Source organism: Pezoporus wallicus, unplaced genomic scaffold (assembly GCF_028554395.1).
Source record: "Pezoporus wallicus isolate ANWC-B61680 ecotype Strahan unplaced genomic scaffold, APGP_CSIRO_Pwel_v1 scaffold_2696, whole genome shotgun sequence".
Classification (NCBI taxonomy): Eukaryota; Metazoa; Chordata; class Aves; order Psittaciformes; family Psittacidae; genus Pezoporus; species Pezoporus wallicus.
Genome location: NW_026637439.1, coordinates 1,931,669 through 1,940,559, shown reverse-complemented (window position 1 = coordinate 1,940,559; position 8,891 = coordinate 1,931,669).

The following is an 8,891-nucleotide window of genomic DNA, read 5'->3' as shown; positions in this document are numbered from 1 at the left end:
CCATGGTCACTCCTCTGGGAATTTTAAATGAGTCATTTAGCAATGTGTGCTAGTAGAACAGCACAGTTACACTGTATGAACTCATTTTCATCTTTGGAACAAGAAAGAATTTGATTATCTTTCAACTTCAGACTTCAAATCAGATGACTGAAAACCCCACTGCTGCAGGATGGTATGATATTATGACATGAATCACAAGCATCTGTTCTGAACCTTACAAATTACATGTGCCATTAGCATTCATCACACCTAAGGTATATTCCAGTAAAACTCCCCTGCACAGTCTCTTCAGCCTTTGCCCAAGCTATCCAAAGAGATCAGATTCAGCATTGGTAAAATCCACTAATGTAGGTATCTTACTTTACAAATGGATTTACCTTGATGTCTTAGAAGAAAGAGAAGGAAATCTCCCTGCTTAAAAATGTGTCAGTAAAGAAGAAAAATTGAGTTTGCCAGTGATAGTGGAAGAGTTCTGATGCTTTGGGAATTCTGCTTTTCCCACAGATCCTTTGGTGAGGGTGTTTTTTCCTCTCAGTCTCCATACCTTAAAATTTTTTTTTCTAAGCTCAAGCTGAACCTTTTTTGCCAGAGGAAAGGGAACAAACTTCTCCCCAGTGCTGCATGTCCTTTACCACAGAAAACTTACCCAGAGGTAAGATGCAGGCTCAAACCACTTGACTGCTACTAGAACTGAAAAAAAGAGCTGGTCACTGTCTTATTGCATTCCCCTAAGCAGCCTTCTGTAGAAATGCTCAAGAGGTCTCCTGACAGATGGAGACTTACAGTTGTCTTCCTTAAGAGCAAGTGCGTATGGCTTGTACCTTGATAATCATGTCCTCTGCTCATATTTCACCCTTCTGTCTTTTCTTCTTTCCATTGACTCTTGTCTTCCTTAAGAGCAAGTGCGTATGACTTGTACCTTGATAATCATGTCCTCTGCTCATATTTCACCCTTCTGTCTTTTCTTCTTTCCATTGACTCTTGCCTTGACTAATCCCTCCCACTTACATGTTGTGTCAATGACTTTAACTTTCAATTGGTCAAGAATATCCTTCTCAACAAACCTAGACCTAATGAAACACATCTAGATACATTATGCCCACTGTAAGCTCTGTATGCAAAAGTTCTATGTGGTCTTCATACCTCCTGAAAAGTAGCTGACTGAAGAAGGAACCCAGGGTTTCAACCTGTGCATCCTCCTTATCAAGCTTTATACTAGAGTACTGCTTCTCAGTATTCATAGCAAACCTTGTTGCATAGCCTTCACCTATTAAGATTAGACACAGGAAATTATCCCTAGAGACACTGGGACATGCTGGGGTCTGTGGGGAAGGGGATGTGAGGGAGCTTAAGTGACCTTGAGACAGAAGTCACAACAAGCATCAAAGTAAAGATAGCAAAGGGTGCAACAAACCAACCTGCTGCTATTGCCTACTTTCTCCTTTTCTGGGTGTCTTTCTCTCCTTGATTGACAGAGAAAGCAGCAAGTGAGATGCTCGAGGTGAACTCAGAAGTCAACTTCAGAAAGGAAAACTGGTAAAGAAAGCAGAGACCAAGATGCTCAGCCACTACAGAGGGGAGTCAGGAAGGAGGTTCTGGACACAGTCCTGGAGACTTTCCCCTTCAGCGAGGGATGCCATGCCGAAGGAAGGTGGCACAGCCATTGACTCTAGCCCTGTATTTCACCTGTGGGACACATCTAGTCTCACCATTTGGGAACCATTACTTGAGAGATTTTAGTTCCCTTAAATACCCATTGTCAGGCCAGTGCCCAGGACTGGCATTCCAACCAGCCAGTCTGTCTAATCCCCTTCAAAATCCATGCTGTTTTTGCCCTCAGCAACAGCAAATGCCAGAGACAGCAGTCTGGACAGGAGAAATGGAACATTCTTTCTTAACTCTGCCTCTGCCTGTGTTTTCAGTCCCACAGAAAATGTATGAGACAAAGAGCTGCCATTTCCCTCAACAATTTTACTATTTGGTATTTAAATTACAGCAATGCTTTTGCTTATGTACAAACACCAGTCTCTGTTCCAAAAGGAGTGTTTAGTTTAAAAGTCCTTCATGCGGTTAGATTGCCAGATAGGCTAATGAGGGTATTTTTACCAATTTCCAGGGACTGGATCCTGTAACTCCAAGGCTACAGCCTCACAGTGGTCTGCCACACCCCTGTGGGGTCAGATCCGCACTGCCACCCCAGAGGCCTTACTAGTGTCATCTTCTTTCATCTGCAGTCCTGAAGTGAACTGAGTTCTAACGAATCAATGATTTTACTGCAATATATGTCATGGTTTAAGCCCAGCTGGTAACTCAGAACCATGCAGTCACTCACTCGTTCCCCCAGCTTCTTCCTCGCCCCCACTCCCGGAGGGGTGGGGAGGAGAATCGAAAGAATGTAACTCCCACGGGTTGAGATAAGAACAGCCCAGTAACTAAGGTATAACACAAACCCACTACTGCTACCACCAATAATAATAATGATAAGGGAAATAACAAGGGAAGAGAATACAACTGCTCACCACCTGCTGACCGATACCCAGCCTGACCCAAGCAGTGATAGAATCATAGAGTCATAGAATAGTCAGGGTTGGAAAGGACCTTAAGATCATCTAGTTCCAACCCCCCTGCCATGGGCAGGGACACCTCACACTAAACCATCTCACCCAAGGCTTCATCCAACCTGGTCTTGAACACTGCCAAGGATGGAGCATTCACAACCTCCCTGGGCAACCTATTCCAGCACCTCACCACCCTAACAGGAAAGAATTTCCTCCTTATATCCAACCTAAACTTCCCCTGGTTAAGTTTTAATCCATTACCCCTTGTCCTATCACTACAGTCCCTAATGAAGTGATCTAGCCCTTTTGGGTAACTCTCCCTAGTTTATATAGTGGGCATGACGCGCTGTGGTATGGAATACTCCTTTGGCTAGTGTGGGTCAGGTGTCCTGTCTCTGCTTCTTCCCGACCTCCTGTCCTCTCTGGCGGAGCATGGGACTCAGAAAGTCATTGGTTGGAGTAAACATTACTGAGCAACAGCTGAAAACATTGGTGTTATCAGCGTTGTTCCCAGGCAGAAAGTCAGAAACACAGCACTGCACCAGCTACTAAGAAGGAGAAAAATGACTGCTACTGCTAAACCCAGGACATTGGTGGACATGAGGAAACATCCTTCTAGTGTCTCTTGGAAGTTAAAGTTTCTTGCAAAACTCTAGAAACTCTATGGAGAAAAAAGTAAAATCGTCTCCAAAGTGTAAGAGCTGATGAAACCATCTTTAAAAGAAATTATAGCTGATAAGAGATTTCCACTTTGCCCCATATGCGGTACAACCAAATTTTTTGGTTTAGAACATTTTTCAGCAAAAATACCTCTAAAAGTCTAAGGATTCCAAAGCCATATTCACCCATCTATTGCACTTTGCAGAAACTAATTTCACATTGTTTTAGTAAAGCTATACCACTTTTTCTTTCCATTGTCTGTGATCAGACCATAAGTCAATTCACTTAGTTTCAGAATGCCCAACTACCGAATTGGAGTAAGGCTCTTCCCCTCCCCCTCAGCCAATGCATACTCTTTATTTCAGTCATGAGATTTCGGGATATCTTACTTGACCAGTTCTATTGTTTGTTATAGGGCATTTCAAGGCCTGATCCTTGCACTCTGTACATGCCAAATGCTTTTTGTGTTCTACTTATCTCTCATTTGTCTGCTTTTAATCACGTCAGCCTCTGGCACTTGTATTCACAGCATGGGTCTCGATGAACTTTTAGCTTGCTTCTTGCACAACTGCCCTTGTATTCATTCCCTGCCAGCCTGGATGTGTTATGTCTTTGCTCAGACCACTTTCTCATCTTCCACAGCGACAACTACAATGACTGAGATATGGTTAACTCATGTAAGCATATTTAGTATTTAAACAGAGACCTGTTCAAACACAGCACATACCTCAGCAGCAGGACTCTTGCTGTGACCTTGTGTGTTGTATCACACCCTGATGTTGTCGGATACCGTGGAGATTGTGCACTCCTTGGGGCAGGGAATGACTGTGCTGCATGGCACCCGGCTGACCTGGGCACCGTGCAATGGTATCTGAGTATCGACTGATGATCTCAGCTGCTGCAGACAGATACCACCTCCACCTATTCCACTGCGCGGGCTGCAAGGCCACCCTGCATAGGCAGGGGCTGAGGGAAGTTTGGTGTGTCACAGGGCTGGACAGGGACGAGGAGGAGGACCGTGGCTCTTTCTGTCACCCAAGGCAGACCAGCCACCACTGAGACCCCTGAAGGAGCACAAGCAGAGCTGGTGTCCCATGCAGCTGGCGAGGGACGGCAGGCTGCCATCGCCTTGCTGCGCTGCACGACCTCACTCCGAGCCCAGCCGGACACCAACAGCCCAGGTGCCAGGGAGCCGACTGCTTTGTTATGGGCACACTGCACCAGCATAACATATTACACCAATCGGGGGGGGGGGGGGGGACGACGGGGACGGGGACGGGGGGGACGGGAACGAAAAAGAGGAGAAAAATCCCCGAAGAGGAACTAGGCAGAAGCACATGTTCCTCTCACTGCCGCTCCCCAGCCGCGCCTGGCTTCCCATGGCAGAGAGTGCTCTCGGGCTTCGCCGGCCGTCACCATCCTCGCTGCTGGGGGCAGCGACCCCGCGCCCCCTCCGCCGCCTGCCTCGAATCACCCTCGCCGCCGCCAGCTGCCGATCCCCTCGGCCCGGGCTGTGGCGAGCCCGCCGCCGGATCGGGGGCGGTCTGCGGGGGGGACCGCCCCTCGCTCTCCGTCAGTCAGCGGGCGCAGCGGGGCAGTGGCGGCGCGGATTGGCGGGCGTAGAGGAGGTAGGGGCGGGGGCAGTGCTGGAGGCGGGCTGGGCGCCGAAGAGGCATTGGAGCAGTGAGTGCGGTTGAGGGGAGTGCGGTCCGGGTGTGCGGAGGGGTGGGCGCAGGGCTGAGAGCTACGCGGAGAACCCGGCGGCTGGAGGGAGACGGTGCTGCCGCTGCAGCAGCGGTTGCTGCAGCTGCCGCCGGCGCCGCTACTGCTGCTGCCGCCGCTACTGAGGTAAAGCGAACGCCGCCGCCTCATCTGGCGCTGCCCCGCGGGCGGCTGCCGGGGCAAGGGAGTACGGCAGGGCGCTGCTGAGCCGTGCGGCCGCCCTGGACGCAGGCACCGGTCGCCCTTGTGTGCTAACAGAAGGAGCGGCAGCACTGCCTTCCCGTGCAACTTTTTCCCCCGTCCGGGGCCAGCAGTGGCGCCGCCGAGCCCTCCGGCGCGGCAGGCCCAGGCGAGCCGCTCCACTGCGGCCGAGGACGAGCCCCGGGGGTGGCGGAGCTTCTCTCTCCGCGGACGGGGGCGGCCCGGCCCGGCGCTTCCTGGTCGGGCTGGGCAGGCGGCGCGCGGTGCCGGCGGCGAGGTACAGAGGCCGTGGGGCTGCTCGAGTGCCCCGGCCACACCGTGAGGCATGGAGAGCCGGCCCGGTGCTCCCGCCCGACTGGCGTTCCCCGAGGAGGCGGAAGGGGTATCCGTAGGAAGCGCTGGGGCGACTGTCGCCGAGGGGGGATGCGGACTACGCGGCGTCGAGCCTGCGTGCCCTCCGGACTCTGCTGAGGGCAGTCCCGGCGGCGCCGCCACCGTCCCTGGGTGGGGGAGCGCCGTCTCCGTGCAGCTCTGTCCTGGCCGTGAGGAGTCTGCGCCCCCGAACCAGGGCCGGGGCGCGGGTATCGACCGCCGGCCCCTGGAAAGCAGCCGCTCTGCGGGGAGGACTGGTGCACGGGAGCGTGTTGGTGCAGGGCTCCAGAGGAGTTAACTTGCCGGCCTCTTAACAGGAGTTAACCTCAGTTTGTACTGCTTTCCTGGTGTTTTTTTTTCCTTTTTTTTTTTTTTTTTTTTTGTTGCTTGTTTTTAAATTATAACTATTTTAATGACTTTCTGAAATGATCTTGATGCTGCCTTGCGGCCTTCCATAGCTTTGCAGCCAATATAGAGTCTTTGAGATGTTTCAGAATAGGATGTGTTTTACAGTGCTCACAGTGCAGTTAGTATACTTGTGTTGTATGTTGAGACAAGTTCTCCGACTCAATGTATTTGAACGTGGTCAGCAGTAGAATCTCCATAAGCTCAAAATCGCTCTTTTCAAAGACTGGAAGTATTATAGAGGTATTATAAGTGTTTATCTCCTTTTTCACGATGTATCATGGACTTCTCTTTATTGCAGAAAGTCATTTCCGATGTGGTACTTGCCTTGGTCATCTCCATTTGGAGAGCGGCAGCATCCTACTTAAGCGATAATGCAGCCTGAGTTACAGGTGTGTAGACACCTAGTGGGGAGAAGACTCAGTATCCGAGCAAATTCCCCACTTACGCTGCAATTTTTGTTACTTCAGTGCCTCCCTAAGTATGGTTGTCTGCTCTTCTATTGACAAAGATCATAATCGCAATGGAAGGAAAGTGGTGTTAGGCACTGTTTCCTTAGGGATTTTTGGAGTAAACGTGAGAGAGATGGCAGTATAAGGAGATACAGTTGTTAAACATGTTAATATAAAGGTGTAGAAAATGTTTGCTGCTTTGTATAGGGGAGCCATGGCAGTGACATGCACATACCCCTCTGGTTGGGCTGGTAGTATTGTATATTTGTGGAGCAGAAGTTTTTATTCTCGGTCACCAAAGGAATGCTAGCTAGTGTGGGAGGAAATGCTTGGGTACCAGTGAAGTAGGAGCCAGTCATCATTTTTAATAGGGGGATAAGTAAGGAATGGAAGGAAAGCTTTCATGTCCCCTTCCTTTCCCATTTAAATTTACAAACATCTCTTGCATCTGTTGAATTTTAAATTTTAGAACTGTTTAAATGCCCAACAGAAACCATTCTGATGAGAGACCAGAATTCTGCCTGAACTCAGGAATCTTTCGTTGGGATCAAGCCCCTAGATAGTAAACAAAAAACAAATGAGCATTTAATTCTCTTGCAATACTTCTTCCTTCTTTTCCATTGCACCAGCCAAATAGAAATCCAGTAATACATCATCTCAAATACAGCAATGTTTCTTGCCTAAAGTGTTTGGTTTGTTTTTTTCCCTGTACTTAAGATGGCCTCTGAGCTAAGCCTAGGCATCTTAAGTGAATTTGAGTGAAAATATGTGAGGGTAGAGACCATGTATCTTCACTTGGAGTTAAGGGAATTTGTTTATACAGGGTCTTAACAGAGCAGTAATTAAAGAACTGTCAAAGAGACTCCTTTGGAGATGCTGCATTGCTACCAGGCTGAGGTGGGGAAATGGTGTCTGTCTCTGCATTAGGCCTCTCTTTGAGGCTGGAGTCCAAGTCTTCCTCCATCTCCAAACCCTTCAGATAGTGACAGTAGAAAAAGGCATAAATCAAAGAAATTCAGCATGGTTCACCCACAGGGGTGTCTCCAGGTACATGAACCATAGATTAGGCAGGAGATAGGATGCTGATAGCCTTCTACTGAGGGCAGTGCTGAGAAGTGAGTTTGAGCCAGTACTGCAGCTCTGAGCCCCAGAAAAACTGGATTTAGGGAAACTTTGCTGCTGCAACTGCATTGATTTATTCTAACATGCAAAGAAGTTGGACCTTTTGTCCTATCTGATTCAGGTTTTGAGTTTTTAAAAGACACTAAAAAATTGTCAGACACAGTTTTTGTGTTGCTGTAACTTTTCCAGTTCTGTATTGTCAGCCCAAGCATAAGAGACACAAGTACTTATTTTAAACATCTGGCCATAAAGTTGCTATGATACATTTGATAATAAAAGATCAGAGGAGTAGGTCAAGTCAGTTAAATTATGCACTGTTTAGAAGACTAGCTTCACTGACTGCCAAAATGCCCGTAGGCAGTAGGAGTGAAATAAGTAATTGTAGCAGAGCACTTGTCAAACCTTCTTTAAAAAGAAAATAAATATTTCCGAATATTTAATGTAGTCAAAATGGTAATTTTCTATCAGGTTTTGCTGTGCATAGTTGGTTTTGATTGGAAACATTTAGATTAGCTCCAAAACCTAGCTCTAAGGTGTGTAAGTGTATTTGTTCCTTTGCTATATGAAATGGGAGGAGCCCATGCTTTTGAAAAGGCTTCTGTGCTATTTAATTGATACTTGTGCTTTAGATTTTTTCCTCTCCCCCCCCCCCCCCCCAGTTCTTGTCTGTACACTTTCCACTGGTAGAAGAGGCAGATGAAATATAAGCAAAACTCTTTGCATTAAATGCAAAGTCTGTGATGTTTTGTAGTGTGAACTAAGCAGCATAATTTGGTTTTTCAGAAGTGGCTGCAGAAATTTCTCATTAAAATTTTGGTGGGAGCTGGATGCTTAATCCACGTGGATAGATGTTCAACTTATTAAAATAAATGCTTGTGTGTAGGCTTTTTGAAATGAGAAGTCTAATCTAATTCAAGCCCAGGTAATTCTTTCCTACAGCAAAAAAGGGTTGTAAGGGATGATAAGCAAGTTCTTCAAGAACTTTCTAAGATTTTCTTCTGTGTTCTGTTACAAGAGATGTTGTGCAATAGACCACAGGTACTCAGGGACTGAAGAGGAGCCACATACAAATTTGGCATAAGGGTTATTCACTGGCAAAGGAAGTCCATATGCATTCTTATAAACACTTTTTAGCTTGTCAGTTAGTCATGTTCCAGGGACTTGATGTCTGAGACATTAGAGAGAATGGTGTGGAAAAGAGTTGTCAGTGGTTCCCTGTTCCAGCCCTGTCTACTGGTGTCCCTTTGCAATGTAAAAGAGAGTGTCTCTCCCATCTCCCATCTTTCTGTACACTTAAGTACACAGTATACAGTCAGTAGTTTACTTGCTGGTATTGTGTAGCCCACTTGGGTCTTTTATTAGGAGTTTCAGTGCATCTTTGAGTAGTTAGGACTTCAGG